This window comes from Pseudopipra pipra, chromosome 28 (genome assembly GCF_036250125.1).
Source record: "Pseudopipra pipra isolate bDixPip1 chromosome 28, bDixPip1.hap1, whole genome shotgun sequence".
Taxonomy (NCBI): domain Eukaryota; kingdom Metazoa; phylum Chordata; class Aves; order Passeriformes; family Pipridae; genus Pseudopipra; species Pseudopipra pipra.
The window spans coordinates 4,440,379-4,460,512 of record NC_087576.1 but is presented as its reverse complement, the minus strand read 5'-3'; the positions used below and the strand labels follow the sequence as shown (position 1 = coordinate 4,460,512).

Here is a 20,134-nt window from a genome sequence, read left to right as displayed (position 1 = left end):
TGCCAGTTGCTGGGCCCTGTCAGGCCGTGAGCTTGTGAGAGGAGCCTGCCGAGTGCAGGTCCTGAAAGTCATGGGCAATGCCATCCTTGGCCCGGGAACAACCGGCAGGGAAGGAAGCCACTTGGCCTGGTACTGTGAAGCACACACAAGTGTTTGGTGGCTTGCTGGGTGAAGTCCTGAGCAAGGTGCGAAGGGAAGGACAGGGCATCTTGGGACGAGCCTTTGTCTTTGCTCGGGCGTTGCAGAGGAGGTCAAGGTGGGCCAAAAGTCGGGGCCCAAACTGAAGCCACATGAAGCTTGACGGATGGGAGGTGGAAGGGTTTGGAGCAGGTCAGTTCTGCAGGCTGGGACTCAAGCCTGGTGCAGTGCTGATCTGCAGAGATGCCGGAGGCTTTCTGCCTAAGCTGAAGCTCTTGCTTTCTGTCCGTCTTGAGTTGGAAGAGGCCCACTGGTGCAGTAGTCATTCCCCAAGGGGAAAAAAGTGCCAGGTGAGAGAGAGACAGAATTGATTTGCTTGCACTCACCGTGAACTTCATAAGCTCTGTAGATGGTGAGTCCGCTGCACATGGTCGTGATGTCTTGTCCGTAGAAGTTGAGGTTGTTGACCAATCCACTGGTGACAAAGGTGAGCTTCCTTGTAACTCTTCCAAGACTGACCTGGTTCTAGAGACCAAAAGAGAGCATTCAGCAAGATCAGTGGCGTGATGCGTTTCATGGCGGGCATATGGCGAGTTGTGCAGTGACGAGCCGGTGCTTGGGCTGTGACTGCCCCCTGCCTTTAGTGGTGCCTTTGAATGGCCTGGGGCCCATGGGAACAGTAGTGTGCCTTGAAGACAGTTCCTAAGGCAGCCCTCTGTAAGGCAGTCAAGGTGCAGGGAGCCTAAGGAGAAGGGGCAGCAGCACAGGGCAAGCACGGAGCAGGTGCGGAGGAGCGCAGCCGGTGTGTTAAGGCAGACGTTCGAGCAAATCATTTGCTCAGTCGCTGCCCTGGCCCCTCGGAGCTCCTCAGGTTGGAGACTGGAAGCCTGGCAGGAGAAGTCTCTTCCTGCAACCACCTCAAAGGGAAGCAAAGAGGGCAGCAGCAAGAGCGCGCAGGTCCTTTTTCCACTGGGACTCTTTGTAAGTGCTGTTTAGGACCTGTCTGAGAAGTGTGGGGGTTGGAGTGGGACAGGTCTTTCGGAAGGGCTCCAGAGTGCTTTGTTTCCCATGAACTTCCACTCTGGTCTCCTACTGGGGGCCTTTGTCACCTGCACCAAGCCCCGGGATGCCTGTCTTTCCTCCTATGAGCTCGGCTTCCCGCTGCTCTCTAACTCCTTCCTCAGCTACGGCCACGGGCCTGCAGTTGTGGCTCATGCCACTGGTGTGGGGGAAAGGCTGGGCACCACGGAGACGCTCTCTCCCACCCCAAAGGAAAAGAGAGTCTGGACAAGGGCAGCTGCACGGCAAAGGTGTGAGCTGACAAATGCAGGGTGGTATTGCAGGGCCTCGGAAGGCCTTGGAAGGATTGCCATGCCCAAAGAATTGGAGGCCTTGCAGGATTCCTGAGAGAAAGGGTTTCTCAGCAAGCTGCAGAGCTCAGCTTCCTCAGAGAAAGCGCAGTTGGGAGAGGGAATGAGGGCCCCCCGTCCCCCTTTTCTTTGGACAAACCATCCCCTGGGCAAATTGCCGAGCCGCACTGCTGTGGAGGGCAAGACAGTCCTGCCACGTGGGACAAGCTGCTCCTCTCCAGCAGCAAGAAGCACAGTTAAGAAAGGGCCCAGTGGACTCCAAGGGCAAGAAACTGCTGCTCCTTTGCACTCTTACCCTGCTCTGTCTGGCGAGTGTGGCCAGATTGTCAAAGCTGGGCATCTCGGTTCTGTTCATGACGGAAATGTAGCAGGCGTTCTGTTGCGGGACTTTGGTTGCAATGACGCCCTGGAAAGAGAAAGTTATTGAGCACTGGCCGTTCAGTTTTGCAACTGTTAAGCCTGGGAGAAAGTGTGGATTGAACCAGTGAGGCATGCGGATGGTTTCTACCCCAAAGGGCGGACTGAAAAGGTTCAGAAGAAAGCAAGAAGCCCCGTGCCTTGGTCAGCTGGAGCGGGAGGCAGCCTCCTCACACAGTGGCCGGCAAAGCGCGCTCCCTGCCACTCACCGTGTTGTAGTTCCAGATGGTTTTCCAGGAGCCACTGACGGTCATTTGCTGGATAACTGCCACGCGCCATGTCTTGTGGAGGGTGACAATTTGGGACTGGCCAGCAATGATGACTTCCTGGTTGTCATCCTGAGTCTGATCCTGACCCTGATCCTGACCCTGGGGAGGTTAAAACACCAAGGACAGAACATCTTTAGCCTTTGAACGGAGTCAGTGATCTCGCCCCCAAATCCCTGGTAGAACAGAAGAAGTGCTGCCCGCAGGGAGTGGCAGCAGTGAGCTGAGGATTTTGCCAAGGACAAGGGATCAAGGCTGTGGCAAAGTTGGGCAGTAGCCATAAGAATTCTTTGCCTGCCTTCCCCGAATCATTGCTGCATCTTACAGCTGCCGTGTGGTGTCTTTAGAGTGTGAGGCGTGCAAGAGAAGTAGCCAGAAGGAATGCAGGCTCAAGGTCTTGAAGGGAAAGCTCTGGTCACCCCCTGCTGTGTTTCAGCCTCTGCATCCCCAAGAAAGAAGCTCTCCAAAGAGGAGATGCCGGACTAGAAGGACGTGGGGTTTGGCTTTGGGCAGCCCCCGCCCTCGGGTGGAGAAGAGTAAGGGTTTCAGACCTGGTCAATGTTGCCATTGTTGTTGCAGTACTTCAGGTCCACAACTTTCAGGACATTGAGGGTGACACATGGTCCCTGGTTGACTTGGAGTCCTGGAAAAGCAAGATAAGAAAAATGCAAAGCCCATGAGGTGAAACCTGCGACCTTGGCTGCCGCTCTGCAAGAGGGGGTGGTTGTTGCCGGGAGCAAGCGAGGTCGTGAGTCCTTGGCTACAGGAGGAGTGTTGGAGACGTGCGAGGGGAAGATTCCTTTGGAGTGCCCAAAGAGCCCGGGCCGTGTGGCTGAGGAAGGAACGGCCCCAGAGACGGGCTCTTGCCCACGCTGGGGCTGTTGCCGTGCAGCCCTCGGGGCACTGTTCCACTAGTTGCTGGGAGTGCGGGGGGCTGGGCAGTGCAGGGGCAGGCTGGTGCCAGTTGCTGGGCCCTGTCAGGCCGTGAGCTTGTGAGAGGAGCCTGCCGAGTGCAGGTCCTGAAAGTCATGGGCAATGCCATCCTTGGCCCGGGAACAACCGGCAGGGAAGGAAGCCACTTGGCCTGGTACTGTGAAGCACACACAAGTGTTTGGTGGCTTGCTGGGTGAAGTCCTGAGCAAGGTGCGAAGGGAAGGACAGGGCATCTTGGGACGAGCCTTTGTCTTTGCCCGGGCGTTGCAGAGGAGGTCAAGGTGGGCCAAAAGTCGGGGCCCAAACTGAAGCCACATGAAGCTTGACGGATGGGAGGTGGAAGGGTTTGGAGCAGGTCAGTTCTGCAGGCTGGGACTCAAGCCTGGTGCAGTGCTGATCTGCAGAGATGCCGGAGGCTTTCTGCCTAAGCTGAAGCTCTTGCTTTCTGTCCGTCTTGAGTTGGAAGAGGACCACTGGTGCAGTAGTCATTCCCCAAGGGGAAAAAAGTGCCAGGTGAGAGAGAGACAGAATTGATTTGCTTGCACTCACCGTGAACTTCATAAGCTCTGTAGATGGTGAGTCCGCTGCACATGGTCGTGATGTCTTGTCCGTAGAAGTTGAGGTTGTTGACCAATCCACTGGTGACAAAGGTGAGCTTCCTTGTAACTCTTCCAAGACTGACCTGGTTCTAGAGACCAAAAGAGAGCATTCAGCAAGATCAGTGGCGTGATGCGTTTCATGGCGGGCATATGGCGAGTTGTGCAGTGGCGAGCCGGTGCTTGGGCTGTGACTGCCCCCTGCCTTTAGTGGTGCCTTTGAATGGCCTGGGGCCCATGGGAGCAGTAGTGTGCCTTGAAGACAGTTCCTAAGGCAGCCCTTTGTAAGGCAGTCAAGGTGCAGGGAGCCTAAGGAGAAGGGGCAGCAGCACAGGGCAAGCACGGAGCAGGTGCGGAGGAGCGCAGCCGGTGTGTTAAGGCAGACGTTCGAGCAAATCATTTGCTCAGTCGCTGCCCTGGCCCCTCGGAGCTCCTCAGGTTGGAGACTGGAAGCCTGGCAGGAGAAGTCTCTTCCTGCAACCACCTCAAAGGGAAGCAAAGAGGGCAGCAGCAAGAGCGCGCAGGTCCTTTTTCCACTGGGACTCTTTGCAAGTGCTGTTTAGGACCTGTCTGAGAAGTGTGGGGGTTGGAGTGGGACAGGTCTTTCGGAAGGGCACCAGAGTGCTTTGTTTCCCATGAACTTCCACTCTGGTCTCCTACTGGGGGCCTTTGTCACCTGCACCAAGCCCCGGGATGCCTGTCTTTCCTCCTATGAGCTCGGCTTCCCGCTGCTCTCTAACTCCTTCCTCAGCTACGGCCACGGGCCTGCAGTTGTGGCTCATGCCACTGGTGTGGGGGAAAGGCTGGGCACCACGGAGACGCTCTCTCCCACCCCAAAGGAAAAGAGAGTCTGGACAAGGGCAGCTGCAAGGCAAAGGTGTGAGCTGACAAACGCAGGGTGGTATTGCAGGGCCTCGGAAGGCCTTGGAAGGATTGCCATGCCCAAAGAATTGGAGGCCTTGCAGGATTCCTGAGAGAAAGGGTTTCTCAGCAAGCTGCAGAGCTCAGTTTCCTCAGAGAAAGCGCAATTGGGAGAGGGAATGAGGGCCCCCCGTCCCCCTTTTCTTTGGACAAACCATCCCCTGGGCAAATTGCCAAGCCGCACTGCTGTGGAGGGCAAGACAGTCCTGCCACGTGGGACAAGCTGCTCCTCTCCAGCAGCAAGAAGCACAGTTAAGAAAGGGCCCAGTGGACTCCAAGGGCAAGAAACTGCTGCTCCTTTGCACTCTTACCCTGCTCTGTCTGGCGAGTGTGGCCAGATTGTCAAAGCTGGGCATCTCGGTTCTGTTCATGACGGAAATGTAGCAGGCGTTCTGTTGCGGGACTTTGGTTGCGATGACGCCCTGGAAAGAGAAAGTTATTGAGCACTGGCCGTTCAGTTTTGCAACTGTTAAGCCTGGAAGGAAGTGTGGATTGAACCAGTGAGGCATGCGGATGGTTTCTACCCCAAAGGGCGAACTGAAAAGGTTCAGAAGAAAGGAAGAAGCCCCGTGCCTTGGTCAGCTGGAGCGGGAGGCAGCCTCCTCGCACAGTGCCCGGCAAAGCGCGCTCCCTGCCACTCACCGTGTTGTAGTTCCAGATGGTTTTCCAGGAGCCACTGACGGTCGTTTGCTGGATAACTGCCACGCGCCATGTCTTGTGGAGGGTGACAATTTGGGACTGGCCAGCAATGATGACTTCCTGGTTGTCATCCTGAGTCTGATCCTGATCCTGATCCTGACCCTGGGGAGGTTAAAACACCAAGGACAGAACAACTTTAGCCTTTGAACGGAGTCAGTGATCTCGCCCCCAAATCCCTGGTAGAACAGAAGAAGTGCTGCCCGCAGGGAGTGGCAGCAGTGAGCTGAGGATTTTGCCAAGGACAAGGGATCAAGGCTGTGGCAAAGTTGGGCAGTAGCCATCAGAATTCTTTGCCTGCCTTCCCCGAATCATTGCTGCATCTTACAGCTGCCGTGTGGTGCCTTTAGAGTGTGAGGCGTGCAAGAGAAGTAGCCAGAAGGAATGCAGGCTCAAGGTCTTGAAGGGAAAGCTCTGGTCACCCCCTGCTGTGTTTCAGCCTCTGCGTCCCCAAGAAAGAAGCTCTCCAAAGAGGAGATGCCGGACTAGAAGGACGTGGGGTTTGGCTTTGGGCAGCCCCCGCCCTCGGGTGGAGAAGAGTAAGGGTTTCAGACCTGGTCAATGTTGCCATTGTTGTTGCAGTACTTCAGGTCCACAACTTTCAGGACATTGAGGGTGACACATGGTCCCTGGTTGACTTGGAGTCCTGGAAAAGCAAGACAAGAAAAATGCAAAGCCCATGAGGTGAGGCTTGCGACCTCTGCTGCCGCTCTGCAAGAGGGGGTGGTTGTTGCGTGGAGCAAGCGAGGTCGTGAGTCCTTGGCTGCAGGAGCAGTGTTGAAGACGTGCAAGGGGAAGATGCCTTTGGAGTGCCCAAAGAGCACGGGCTGTGTGGCTGAGGAAGGAATGGCCCCAGAGACAGGCTCTTGGCCACGCTGAGGCTGTTGCCGTGCAGCCCTCGGGGCACTGTTCCACTGGTTGCTGGGAGTGCAGGGGGCTGGGCAGTGCAGGGGCAGGCTGGTGCCAGTTGCTGGGCCCTGTCAGGCCGTGAGCTTGTGAGAGGAGCCTGCCAAGTGCAGGTCCTGAAAGTCATGGGCAATGCCATCCTTGGCCCGGGAACAACCGGCAGGGAAGGAAGCCACTTGGCCTGGTACTGTGAAGCACACAAGTGTTTGGTGGCTTGCTGGGTGAAGTCCTGAGCAAGGTGCGAAGGGAAGGACAGGGCATCTTGGGACGAGCCTTTGTCTTTGCCCGGGCGTTGCAGAGGAGGTCAAGGTGGGCCAAAAGTCGGGGCCCAAACTGAAGCCACATGAAGCTTGACGGATGGGAGGTGGGAGGGTTTGGAGCAGGTCAGTTCTGCAGGCTGGGACTCAAGCCTGGTGCAGTGCTGATCTGCAGAGATGCCGGAGGCTTTCTGCCTAAGCTGAAGCTCTTGCTTTCTGTCCGTCTTGAGTTGGAAGAGGACCACTGGTGCAGTAGTCATTCCCCAAGGGGAAAAAAGTGCCAGGTGAGAGAGAGACAGAATTGATTTGCTTGCACTCACCGTGAACTTCATAAGCTCTGTAGATGGTGAGTCCGCTGCACATGGTCGTGATGTCTTGTCCGTAGAAGTTGAGGTTGTTGACCAATCCACTGGCGACAAAGGTGAGCTTCCTTGTAACTCTTCCAAGACTGACCTGGTTCTAGAGACCAAAAGAGAGCATTCAGCAAGATCAGTGGCGTGATGCGTTTCATGGCGGGCATATGGCGAGTTGTGCAGTGACGAGCCGGTGCTTGGGCTGTGACTGCCCCCTGCCTTTAGTGGTGCCTTTGAATGGCCTGGGGCCCATGGGAGCAGTAGTGTGCCTTGAAGACAGTTCCTAAGGCAGCCCTTTGTAAGGCAGTCAAGGTGCAGGGAGCCTAAGGAGAAGGGGCAGCGCAGGGCAAGCGCGGAGCCGGAGCGGAGGAGCGCAGCCAGTGTGTTAAGGCAGACGTTCGAGCAAATCATTTGCTCAGTCGCTGCCCTGGCCCCTCGGAGCTCCTCAGGTTGGAGACTGGAAGCCTGGCAGGAGAAGTCTCTTCCTGCAACCACCTCAAAGGGAAGCAAAGAGGGCAGCAGCAAGAGCGCGCAGGTCCTTTTTCCACTGGGACTCTTTGCAAGTGCTGTTTAGGACCTGTCTGAGAAGTGTGGGGGTTGGAGTGGGACAGGTCTTTCGGAAGGGCTCCAGAGTGCTTTGTTTCCCATGAACTTCCACTCTGGTCTCCTACTGGGGGCCTTTGTCACCTGCACCAAGCCCCGGGATGCCTGTCTTTCCTCCTATGAGCTCGGTTTCCCGCTGCTCTCTAGCTCCTTCCTCAGCTACGGCCACGGGCCTGCAGTTGTGGTTCATGCCACTGGTGTGGGGGAAAGGCTGGGCACCACGGAGACGCTCTCTCCCACCCCAAAGGAAAAGAGAGTCTGGACAAGGGCAGCTGCAAGGCAAAGGTGTGAGCTGACAAATGCAGGGTGGTATTGCAGGGCCTCGGAAGGCCTTGGAAGGATTGCCATGCCCAATGAATTGGAGGCCTTGCAGGATTCCTGAGAGAAAGGGTTTCTCAGCAAGCTGCAGAGCTCAGCTTCCTCAGAGAAAGCGCAGCTGGGAGAGGGAATGAGGGCCCCCCTGTCCCCCTTTTCTTTGGACAAACCATCCCCTGGGCAAATTGCCAAGCCGCACTGCTGTGGAGGGCAAGACAGTCCTGCCACGTGGGACAAGCTGCTCCTCTCCAGCAGCAAGAAGCACAGTTAAGAAAGGGCCCAGTGGACTCCAAGGGCAAGAAACTGCTGCTCCTTTGCACTCTTACCCTGCTCTGTCTGGCGAGTGTGGCCAGATTGTCAAAGCTGGGCATCTCGGTTCTGTTCATGACGGAAATGTAGCAGGCGTTCTGTTGCGGGACTTTGGTTGCGATGACGCCCTGGAAAGAGAAAGTTATTGAGCACTGGTCGTTCAGTTTTGCAACTGTTAAGCCTGGAAGGAAGTGTGGATTGAACCAGTGAGGCATGCGGATGGTTTCTACCCCAAAGGGCGAACTGAAAAGGTTCAGAAGAAAGGAAGAAGCCCCGTGCCTTGGTCAGCTGGAGCGGGAGGCAGCCTCCTCGCACAGTGGCCGGCAAAGCGAGATCCCTGCCACTCACCGTGTTGTAGTTCCAGATGGTTTTCCAGGAGCCACTGACGGTCGTTTGCTGGATAACTGCCACGCGCCATGTCTTGTGGAGGGTGACAATTTGGGACTGGCCAGCAATGATGACTTCCTGGTTGTCATCCTGAGTCTGATCCTGACCCTGATCCTGACCCTGGGGAGGTTAAAACACCAAGGACAGAACATCTTTAGCCTTTGAACGGAGTCAGTGATCTCGCCCCCAAATCCCTGGTAGAACAGAAGAAGTGCTGCCCGCAGGGAGTGGCAGCAGTGAGCTGAGGATTTTGCCAAGGACAAGGGATCAAGGCTGTGGCAAAGTTGGGCAGTAGCCATAAGAATTCTTTGCCTGCCTTCCCCGAATCATTGCTGCATCTTACAGCTGCCGTGTGGTGTCTTTAGAGTGTGAGGTGTGCAAGAGAAGTAGCCAGAAGGAATGCAGGCTCAAGGTCTTGAAGGGAAAGCTCTGGTCACCCCCTGCTGTGTTTCAGCCTCTGCGTCCCCAAGAAAGAAGCTCTCCAAAGAGGAGATGCCGGACTAGAAGGACGTGGGGTTTGGCTTTGGGCAGCCCCCGCCCTCGGGTGGAGAAGAGTAAGGGTTTCAGACCTGGTCAATGTTGCCATTGTTGTTGCAGTACTTCAGGTCCACAACTTTCAGGACATTGAGGGTGACACATGGTCCCTGGTTGACTTGGAGTCCTGGAAAAGCAAGACAAGAAAAATGCAAAGTCCATGAGGTGAAACCTGCGACCTTGGCTGCCGCTCTGCAAGAGGGGGTGGTTGTTGCCGGGAGCGAGCGAGGTCGTGAGTCCTTGGCTACAGGAGGAGTGTTGGAGACGTGCGAGGGGAAGATTCCTTTGGAGTGCCCAAAGAGCCCGGGTCGTGTGGGTGAGGAAGGAACGGCCCCAAGAGACGGGCTCTTGCCCACGCTGGGGCTGTTGCCGTGCAGCCCTCGGGGCACTGTTCCACTGGTTGCTGGGAGTGCAGGGGGCTGGGCAGTGCAGGGGCAGGCTGGTGCCAGTTGCTGGGCCCTGTCAGGCCGTGAGCTTGTGAGAGGAGCCTGCCGAGTGCAGGTCCTGAAAGTCATGGGCAATGCCATCCTTGGCCCGGGAACAACCGGCAGGGAAGGAAGCCACTTGGCCTGGTACTGTGAAGCACACACAAGTGTTTGGTGGCTTGCTGGGTGAAGTCCTGAGCAAGGTGCGAAGGGAAGGACAGGGCATCTTGGGACGAGCCTTTGTCTTTGCCCGGGAGTTGCAGAGGAGGTCAAGGTGGGCCAAAAGTCGGGGCCCAAACTGAAGGCATGTGAAGCTTGACAGAAGGGAGGTGGAAGGGTTTGGAGCAGGTCAGTTCTGCAGGCTGGGACTCAAGCCTGGTGCAGTGCTGATCTGCAGAGATGCCGAAGGCTTTCTGCCTAAGCTGAAGCTCTTGCTTTCTGTCCGTCTTGAGTTGGAAGAGGACCACTGGTGCAGTAGTCATTCCCCAAGGGGAAAAAAGTGCCAGGTGAGAGAGAGACAGAATTGATTTGCTTGCACTCACCGTGAACTTCATAAGCTCTGTAGATGGTGAGTCCGCTGCACATGGTCGTGATGTCTTGTCCGTAGAAGTTGAGGTTGTTGACCAATCCACTGGTGACAAAGGTGAGCTTCCTTGTAACTCTTCCAAGACTGACCTGGTTCTAGAGACCAAAAGAGAGCATTCAGCAAGATCAGTGGCGTGATGCGTTTCATGGCGGGCATATGGCGAGTTGTGCAGTGACGAGCCGGTGCTTGGGCTGTGACTGCCCCCTGCCTTTAGTGGTGCCTTTGAATGGCCTGGGGCCCATGGGAGCAGTAGTGTGCCTTGAAGACAGTTCCTAAGGCAGCCCTTTGTAAGGCAGTCAAGGTGCAGGGAGCCTAAGGAGAAGGGGCAGCGCAGGGCAAGCGCGGAGCCGGAGCGGAGGAGCGCGGCCGGTGTGTTAAGGCAGACGTTGGAGCAAATCATTTGCTCAGTCGCTGCCCTGGCCCCTCGGAGCTCCTCAGGTTGGAGACTGGAAGCCTGGCAGGAGAAGTCTCTTCCTGCAACCACCTCAAAGGGAAGCAAAGAGGGCAGCAGCAAGAGCGCGCAGGTCCTTTTTCCACTGGGACTCTTTGCAAGTGCTGTTTAGGACCTGTCTGAGAAGTGTGGGGGTTGGAGTGGGACAGGTCTTTCAGAAGGGCTCCAGAGTGCTTTGTTTCCCATGAACTTCCACTCTGGTCTCCTACTGGGGGCCTTTGTCACCTGCACCAAGCCCCGGGATGCCTGTCTTTCCTCCTATGAGCTCGGCTTCCCGCTGCTCTCTAACTCCTTCCTCAGCTACGGCCACGGGCCTGCAGTTGTGGTTCATGCCACTGGTGTGGGGGAAAGGCTGGGCACCACGGAGACGCTCTCTCCCACCCCAAAGGAAAAGAGAGTCTGGACAAGGGCAGCTGCAAGGCAAAGGTGTGAGCTGACAAATGCAGGGTGGTATTGCAGGGCCTCGGAAGGCCTTGGAAGGATTGCCATGCCCAATGAATTGGAGGCCTTGCAGGATTCCTGAGAGAAAGGGTTTCTCAGCAAGCTGCAGAGCTCAGCTTCCTCAGAGAAAGCGCAGCTGGGAGAGGGAATGAGGGCCCCCCTGTCCCCCTTTTCTTTGGACAAACCATCCCCTGGGCAAATTGCCAAGCCGCACTGCTGTGGAGGGCAAGACAGTCCTGCCACGTGGGACAAGCTGCTCCTCTCCAGCAGCAAGAAGCACAGTTAAGAAAGGGCCCAGTGGACTCCAAGGGCAAGAAACTGCTGCTCCTTTGCACTCTTACCCTGCTCTGTCTGGCGAGTGTGGCCAGATTGTCAAAGCTGGGCATCTCGGTTCTGTTCATGACGGAAATGTAGCAGGCGTTCTGTTGCGGGACTTTGGTTGCGATGACGCCCTGGAAAGAGAAAGTTATTGAGCACTGGTCGTTCAGTTTTGCAACTGTTAAGCCTGGAAGGAAGTGTGGATTGAACCAGTGAGGCATGCGGATGGTTTCTACCCCAAAGGGCGAACTGAAAAGGTTCAGAAGAAAGGAAGAAGCCCCGTGCCTTGGTCAGCTGGAGCGGGAGGCAGCCTCCTCGCACAGTGCCCGGCAAAGCACGCTCCCTGCCACTCACCGTGTTGTAGTTCCAGATGGTTTTCCAGGAGCCACTGACGGTCGTTTGCTGGATAACTGCCACGCGCCATGTCTTGTGGAGGGTGACAATTTGGGACTGGCCAGCAATGATGACTTCCTGGTTGTCATCCTGAGTCTGATCCTGATCCTGATCCTGACCCTGGGGAGGTTAAAACACCAAGGACAGAACATCTTTAGCCTTTGAACGGAGTCAGTGATCTCGCCCCCAAATCCCTGGTAGAACAGAAGAAGTGCTGCCCGCAGGGAGTGGCAGCAGTGAGCTGAGGATTTTGCCAAGGACAAGGGATCAAGGCTGTGGCAAAGTTGGGCAGTAGCCATAAGAATTCTTTGCCTGCCTTCCCCGAATCATTGCTGCATCTTACAGCTGCCGTGTGGTGTCTTTAGAGTGTGAGGTGTGCAAGAGAAGTAGCCAGAAGGAATGCAGGCTCAAGGTCTTGAAGGGAAAGCTCTGGTCACCCCCTGCTGTGTTTCAGCCTCTGCGTCCCCAAGAAAGAAGCTCTCCAAAGAGGAGATGCCGGACTAGAAGGACGTGGGGTTTGGCTTTGGGCAGCCCCCGCCCTCGGGTGGAGAAGAGTAAGGGTTTCAGACCTGGTCAATGTTGCCATTGTTGTTGCAGTACTTCAGGTCCACAACTTTCAGGACATTGAGGGTGACACATGGTCCCTGGTTGACTTGGAGTCCTGGAAAAGCAAGACAAGAAAAATGCAAAGCCCATGAGGTGAGGCTTGCGACCTCTGCTGCCGCTCTGCAAGAGGGGGTGGTTGTTGCGTGGAGCAAGCGAGGTCGTGAGTCCTTGGCTGCAGGAGCAGTGTTGAAGACGTGCAAGGGGAAGATGCCTTTGGAGTGCCCAAAGAGCACGGGCTGTGTGGCTGAGGAAGGAATGGCCCCAGAGACAGGCTGTTGGCCACGCTGGGGCTGTTGCCGTGCAGCCCTCGGGGCACTGTTCCACTGGTTGCTGGGAGTGCAGGGGGCTGGGCAGTGCAGGGGCAGGCTGGTGCCAGTTGCTGGGCCCTGTCAGGCCGTGAGCTTGTGAGAGGAGCCTGCCGAGTGCAGGTCCTGAAAGTCATGGGCAATGCCATCCTCGGCCCGGGAACAACCGGCAGGGAAGGAAGCCACTTGGCCTGGTACTGTGAAGCACACACAAGTGTTTGGTGGCTTGCTGGGTGAAGTCCTGAGCAAGGTGCGAAGGGAAGGACAGGGCATCTTGGGACGAGCCTTTGTCTTTGCCCGGGCGTTGCAGAGGAGGTCAAGGTGGGCCAAAAGTCGGGGCCCAAACTGAAGGCATGTGCAGCTTGACAGAAGGGAGGTGGAAGGGTTTGGAGCAGGTCAGTTCTGCAGGCTGGGACTCAAGCCTGGTGCAGTGCTGATCTGCAGAGATGCCGAAGGCTTTCTGCCTAACCTGAAGCTCTTGCTTTCTGTCTGTCTTGAGTTGGAAGAGGACCACTGGTGCAGTAGTCATTCCCCAAGGGGAAAAAAGTGCCAGGTGAGAGAGAGACAGAATTGATTTGCTTGCACTCACCGTGAACTTCATAAGCTCTGTAGATGGTGAGTCCGCTGCACATGGTCGTGATGTCTTGTCCGTAGAAGTTGAGGTTGTTGACCAATCCACTGGCGACAAAGGTGAGCTTCCTTGTAACTCTTCCAAGACTGACCTGGTTCTAGAGACCAAAAGAGAGCATTCAGCAAGATCAGTGGCGTGATGCGTTTCATGGCGGGCATATGGCGAGTTGTGCAGTGACGAGCCGGTGCTTGGGCTGTGACTGCCCCCTGCCTTTAGTGGTGCCTTTGAATGGCCTGGGGCCCATGGGAGCAGTAGTGTGCCTTGAAGACAGTTCCTAAGGCAGCCCTTTGTAAGGCAGTCAAGGTGCAGGGAGCCTAAGGAGAAGGGGCAGCGAAGGGCAAGCGCGGAGCCGGAGCAGAGGAGCGCAGCCCGTGTGTTAAGGCAGACGTTCGAGCAAATCATTTGCTCAGTCGCTGCCCTGGCCCCTCGGAGCTCCTCAGGTTGGAGACTGGAAGCCTGGCAGGAGAAGTCTCTTCCTGCAACCACCTCAAAGGGAAGCAAAGAGGGCAGCAGCAAGAGCGCGCAGGTCCTTTTTCCACTGGGACTCTTTGCAAGTGCTGCTTAGGACCTGTCTGAGAAGTGTGGGGGTTGGAGTGGGACAGGTCTTTCGGAAGGGCTCCAGAGTGCTTTGTTTCCCATGAACTTCCACTCTGGTCTCCTACTGGGGGCCTTTGTCACCTGCACCAAGCCCCGGGATGCCTGTCTTTCCTCCTATGAGCTCGGCTTCCCGCTGCTCTCTAGCTCCTTCCTCAGCTACGGCCACGGGCCTGCAGTTGTGGTTCATGCCACTGGTGTGGGGGAAAGGCTGGGCACCACGGAGACGCTCTCTCCCACCCCAAAGGAAAAGAGAGTCTGGACAAGGGCAGCTGCAAGGCAAAGGTGTGAGCTGACAAATGCAGGGTGGTATTGCAGGGCCTCGGAAGGCCTTGGAAGGATTGCCATGCCCAAAGAATTGGAGGCCTTGCAGGATTCCTGAGAGAAAGGGTTTCTCAGCAAGCTGCAGAGCTCAGCTTCCTCAGAGAAAGCGCAGTTGGGAGAGGGAATGAGGGCCCCTCTGTCCCCCTTTTCTTTGGACAAACCATCCCCTGGGCAAATTGCCAAGCCGCACTGCTGTGGAGGGCAAGACAGTCCTGCCACGTGGGACAAGCTGCTCCTCTCCAGCAGCAAGAAGCACAGTTAAGAAAGGACCCAGTGGACTCCAAGGGCAAGAAACTGCTGCTCCTTTGCACTCTTACCCTGCTCTGTCTGGCGAGTGTGGCCAGATTGTCAAAGCTGGGCATCTCGGTTCTGTTCATGACGGAAATGTAGCAGGCGTTCTGTTGCGGGACTTTGGTTGCGATGACGCCCTGGAAAGAGAAAGTTATTGAGCACTGGTCGTTCAGTTTTGCAACTGTTAAGCCTGGAAGGAAGTGTGGATTGAACCAGTGAGGCATGCGGATGGTTTCTACCCCAAAGGGCGAACTGAAAAGGTTCAGAAGAAAGGAAGAAGCCCCGTGCCTTGGTCAGCTGGAGCGGGAGGCAGCCTCCTCGCACAGTGCCCGGCAAAGCGAGCTCCCTGCCACTCACCGCGTTGTAGTTCCAGATGGTTTTCCAGGAGCCACTGACGGTCGTTTGCTGGATAACTGCCACGCGCCATGTCTTGTGGAGGGTGACAATTTGGGACTGGCCAGCAATGATGACTTCCTGGTTGTCATCCTGAGTCTGATCCTGACCCTGATCCTGACCCTGGGGAGGTTAAAACACCAAGGACAGAACATCTTTAACCTTTGAACGGAGTCAGTGATCTCGCCCCCAAATCCCAGGTAGAACAGAAGAAGTGCTGCCCGCAGGGAGTGGCAGCAGTGAGCTGAGGATTTTGCCAAGGACAAAGGCTCAAGGCTGTGGCAAAGTTGGGCAGTAGCCATCAGAATTCTTTGCCTGCCTTCCCCGAATCATTGCTGCATCTTACAGCTGCCGTGTGGTGTCTTTAGAGTGTGAGGTGTGCAAGAGAAGTAGCCAGAAGGAATGCAGGCTCAAGGTCTTGAAGGGAAAGCTCTGGTCACCCCCTGCTGTGTTTCAGCCTCTGCGTCCCCAAGAAAGAAGCTCTCCAAAGAGGAGATGCCGGACCAGAAGGACGTGGGGCTTGGCTTTGGGCAGCCCCCACCCTCAGTTGGAGAAGAGTAAGGGTTTCAGACCTGGTCAATGTTGCCATTGTTGTTGCAGTACTTCAGGTCCACAACTTTCAGGACATTGAGGGTGACACATGGTCCCTGGTTGACTTGGAGTCCTGGAAAAGCAAGACAAGAAAAATGCAAAGCCCATGAGGTGAGACCTGTGACCTTGGTTGCCGCTCTGCAAGAGGGGGTGGTTGTTGCCGGGAGCGAGCGAGGTCGTGAGTCCTTGGCTGCAGGAGGAGTGTTGGAGACGTGCGAGGGGAAGATTCCTTTGGAGTGCCCAAAGAGCCCGGGCCGTGTGGCTGAGGAAGGAACGGCCCCAGAGACGGGCTCTTGCCCACGCTGGGGCTGTTGCCGTGCAGTCCTCGGGGCACTGTTCCACTGGCTGCTGGGAGTGCAGGGGGCTGGGCAGTGCAGGGGCAGGCTGGTGCCAGTTGCTGGGCCCTGTCAGGCCGTGAGCTTGTGAGAGGAGCCTGCCAAGCGCAGGTCCTGAAAGTCATGGGCAATGCCATCCTCGGCCCGGGAACAACCGGCAGGGAAGGAAGCCACTTGGCCTGGTATTGTGAAGCACACGAATGTTTGGTGGCTTGCTGGGTGAAGTCCTGAGCAAGGTGCGAAGGGAAGGACAGGGCATCTTGGGACGAGCCTTTGTCTTTGCCTTGGCGTTGCAGAGGAGGTCAAGGTGGGCCAAAAGTCGGGGCCCAAACTGAAGCCACATGAAGCTTGACGGATGGGAGGTGGAAGGGTTTGGAGCAGGTCAGTTCTGCAGGCTGGGACTCAAGCCTGGTGCAGTGCTGATCTGCAGAGATGCCGAAGGCTTTCTGCCTAAGCTGAAGCTCTTGCTTTCTGTCCGTCTTGAGTTGGAAGAGGACCACTGGTGCAGTAGTCATTCCCCAAGGGGAAAAAAGTGCCAGGTGAGAGAGAGACAGAATTGATTTGCTTGCACTCACCGTGAACTTCATAAGCTCTGTAGATGGTGAGTCCGCTGCACATGGTCGTGATGTCTTGTCCGTAGAAGTTGAGGTTGTTGACCAATCCACTGGTGACAAAGGTGAGCTTCCTTGTAACTCTTCCAAGACTGACCTGGTTCTAGAGACCAAAAGAGAGCATTCAGCAAGATCAGTGGCGTGATGCGTTTCATGGCGGGCATATGGCGAGTTGTGCAGTGACGAGCCGGTGCTTGGGCTGTGGCTGCCCCCTGCCTTTAGTGGTGCCTTTGAATGGCCTGGGGCCCATGGGAGCAGTAGTGTGCCTTGAAGACAGTTCCTAAGGCAGCCCTTTGTAAGGCAGTCAAGGTGCAGGGAGCCTAAGGAGAAGGGGCAGCGCAGGGCAAGCGCGGAGCCGGAGCGGAGGAGCGCGGCCGGTGTGTTAAGGCAGACGTTGGAGCAAATCATTTGCTCAGTCGCTGCCCTGGCCCCTCGGAGCTCCTCAGGTTGGAGACTGGAAGCCTGGCAGGAGAAGTCTCTTCCTGCAGCCACCTCAAAGGGAAGCATAGAGGGCAGCAGCAAGAGCGCGCAGGTCCTTTTTCCACTGGGACTCTTTGCAAGTGCTGCTTAGGACCTGTCTGAGAAGTGTGGGGGTTGGAGTGGGACAGGTCTTTCGGAAGGGCTCCAGGGTGCTTTGTTTCCCATGAACTTCCACTCTGGTCTCCTACTGGGGGCCTTTGTCACCTGCACCAAGCCCCGGGATGCCTGTCTTTCCTCCTATGAGCTCGGTTTCCCGCTGCTCTCTAGCTCCTTCCTCAGCTACGGCCACGGGCCTGCAGTTGTGGCTCATGCCACTGGTGTGGGGGAAAGGCTGGGCACCACGGAGACGCTCTCTCCCACCCCAAAGGAAAAGAGAGTCTGGACAAGGGCAGCTGCAAGGCAAAGGTGTGAGCTGACAAATGCAGGGTGGTATTGCAGGGCCTCAGAAGGCCTTGGAAGGATTGCCATGCCCAAAGAATTGGAGGCCTTGCAGGATTCCTGAGAGAAAGGGTTTCTCAGCAAGCTGCAGAGCTCAGCTTCCTCAGAGAAAGCGCAGCTGGGAGAGGGAATGAGGGCCCCCCGTCCCCCTTTTCTTTGGACAAACCACCCCTAGGGCAAATTGCCAAGCCGCACTGCTGTGGAGGGCAAGACAGTCCTGCCACGTGGGACAAGCTGCTCCTCTCCAGCAGCAAGAAGCACAGTTAAGAAAGGGCCCAGTGGACTCCAAGGGCAAGAAACTGCTGCTCCTTTGCACTCTTACCCTGCTCTGTCTGGCGAGTGTGGCCAGATTGTCAAAGCTGGGCATCTCGGTTCTGTTCATGACGGAAATGTAGCAGGCGTTCTGTTGCGGGACTTTGGTTGCGATGACGCCCTGGAAAGAGAAAGTTATTGAGCACTGGTCGTTCAGTTTTGCAACTGTTAAGCCTGGAAGGAAGTGTGGATTGAACCAGTGAGGCATGCGGATGGTTTCTACCCCAAAGGGCGAACTGAAAAGGTTCAGAAGAAAGGAAGAAGCCCCGTGCCTTGGTCAGCTGGAGCGGGAGGCAGCCTCCTCGCACAGTGCCCGGCAAAGCGAGCTCCCTGCCACTCACCGCGTTGTAGTTCCAGATGGTTTTCCAGGAGCCACTGACGGTCGTTTGCTGGATAACTGCCACGCGCCATGTCTTGTGGAGGGTGACAATTTGGGACTGGCCAGCAATGATGACTTCCTGGTTGTCATCCTGAGTCTGATCCTGACCCTGATCCTGACCCTGGGGAGGTTAAAACACCAAGGACAGAACATCTTTAACCTTTGAACGGAGTCAGTGATCTCGCCCCCAAATCCCAGGTAGAACAGAAGAAGTGCTGCCCGCAGGGAGTGGCAGCAGTGAGCTGAGGATTTTGCCAAGGACAAAGGCTCAAGGCTGTGGCAAAGTTGGGCAGTAGCCATCAGAATTCTTTGCCTGCCTTCCCCGAATCATTGCTGCATCTTACAGCTGCCGTGTGGTGTCTTTAGAGTGTGAGGTGTGCAAGAGAAGTAGCCAGAAGGAATGCAGGCTCAAGGTCTTGAAGGGAAAGCTCTGGTCACCCCCTGCTGTGTTTCAGCCTCTGCGTCCCCAAGAAAGAAGCTCTCCAAAGAGGAGATGCCGGACCAGAAGGACGTGGGGCTTGGCTTTGGGCAGCCCCCACCCTCAGTTGGAGAAGAGTAAGGGTTTCAGACCTGGTCAATGTTGCCATTGTTGTTGCAGTACTTCAGGTCCACAACTTTCAGGACATTGAGGGTGACACATGGTCCCTGGTTGACTTGGAGTCCTGGAAAAGCAAGACAAGAAAAATGCAAAGCCCATGAGGTGAGACCTGTGACCTTGGTTGCCGCTCTGCAAGAGGGGGTGGTTGTTGCCGGGAGCGAGCGAGGTCGTGAGTCCTTGGCTGCAGGAGGAGTGTTGGAGACGTGCGAGGGGAAGATTCCTTTGGAGTGCCCAAAGAGCCCGGGCCGTGTGGCTGAGGAAGGAATGTCCCCAGAGACGGGCTCTTGCCCATGCTGGGGCTGTTGCCGTGCAGTCCTCGGGGCACTGTTCCACTGGCTGCTGGGAGTGCAGGGGGCTGGGCAGTGCAGGGGCAGGCTGGTGCCAGTTGCTGGGCCCTGTCAGGCCGTGAGCTTGTGAGAGGAGCCTGCCAAGCGCAGGTCCTGAAAGTCATGGGCAATGCCATCCTCGGCCCGGGAACAACCGGCAGGGAAGGAAGCCACTTGGCCTGGTATTGTGAAGCACACGAATGTTTGGTGGCTTGCTGGGTGAAGTCCTGAGCAAGGTGCGAAGGGAAGGACAGGGCATCTTGGGACGAGCCTTTGTCTTTGCCTTGGCGTTGCAGAGGAGGTCAAGGTGGGCCAAAAGTCGGGGCCCAAACTGAAGCCACATGAAGCTTGACGGATGGGAGGTGGAAGGGTTTGGAGCAGGTCAGTTCTGCAGGCTGGGACTCAAGCCTGGTGCAGTGCTGATCTGCAGAGATGCCGAAGGCTTTCTGCCTAAGCTGAAGCTCTTGCTTTCTGTCCGTCTTGAGTTGGAAGAGGACCACTGGTGCAGTAGTCATTCCCCAAGGGGAAAAAAGTGCCAGGTGAGAGAGAGACAGAATTGATTTGCTTGCACTCACCGTGAACTTCATAAGCTCTGTAGATGGTGAGTCCGCTGCACATGGTCGTGATGTCTTGTCCGTAGAAGTTGAGGTTGTTGACCAATCCACTGGTGACAAAGGTGAGCTTCCTTGTAACTCTTCCAAGACTGACCTGGTTCTAGAGACCAAAAGAGAGCATTCAGCAAGATCAGTGGCGTGATGCGTTTCATGGCGGGCATATGGCGAGTTGTGCAGTGACGAGCCGGTGCTTGGGCTGTGGCTGCCCCCTGCCTTTAGTGGTGCCTTTGAATGGCCTGGGGCCCATGGGAGCAGTAGTGTGCCTTGAAGACAGTTCCTAAGGCAGCCCTTTGTAAGGCAGTCAAGGTGCAGGGAGCCTAAGGAGAAGGGGCAGCGCAGGGCAAGCGCGGAGCCGGAGCGGAGGAGCGCGGCCGGTGTGTTAAGGCAGACGTTGGAGCAAATCATTTGCTCAGTCGCTGCCCTGGCCCCTCGGAGCTCCTCAGGTTGGAGACTGGAAGCCTGGCAGGAGAAGTCTCTTCCTGCAGCCACCTCAAAGGGAAGCATAGAGGGCAGCAGCAAGAGCGCGCAGGTCCTTTTTCCACTGGGACTCTTTGCAAGTGCTGCTTAGGACCTGTCTGAGAAGTGTGGGGGTTGGAGTGGGACAGGTCTTTCGGAAGGGCTCCAGGGTGCTTTGTTTCCCATGAACTTCCACTCTGGTCTCCTACTGGGGGCCTTTGTCACCTGCACCAAG

General features: G+C 56.3%; 1 protein-coding gene across 4 annotated transcripts in view; it reads left to right on the top strand.

The window, feature by feature from the left end:
* GKN2 (gastrokine 2) overlaps nucleotides 1–20,134 on the top strand; it is a 122,660-nt gene that overhangs the window by 84,522 nt on the left and 18,004 nt on the right. The gene's annotated exons all lie outside the window — the stretch shown is intronic.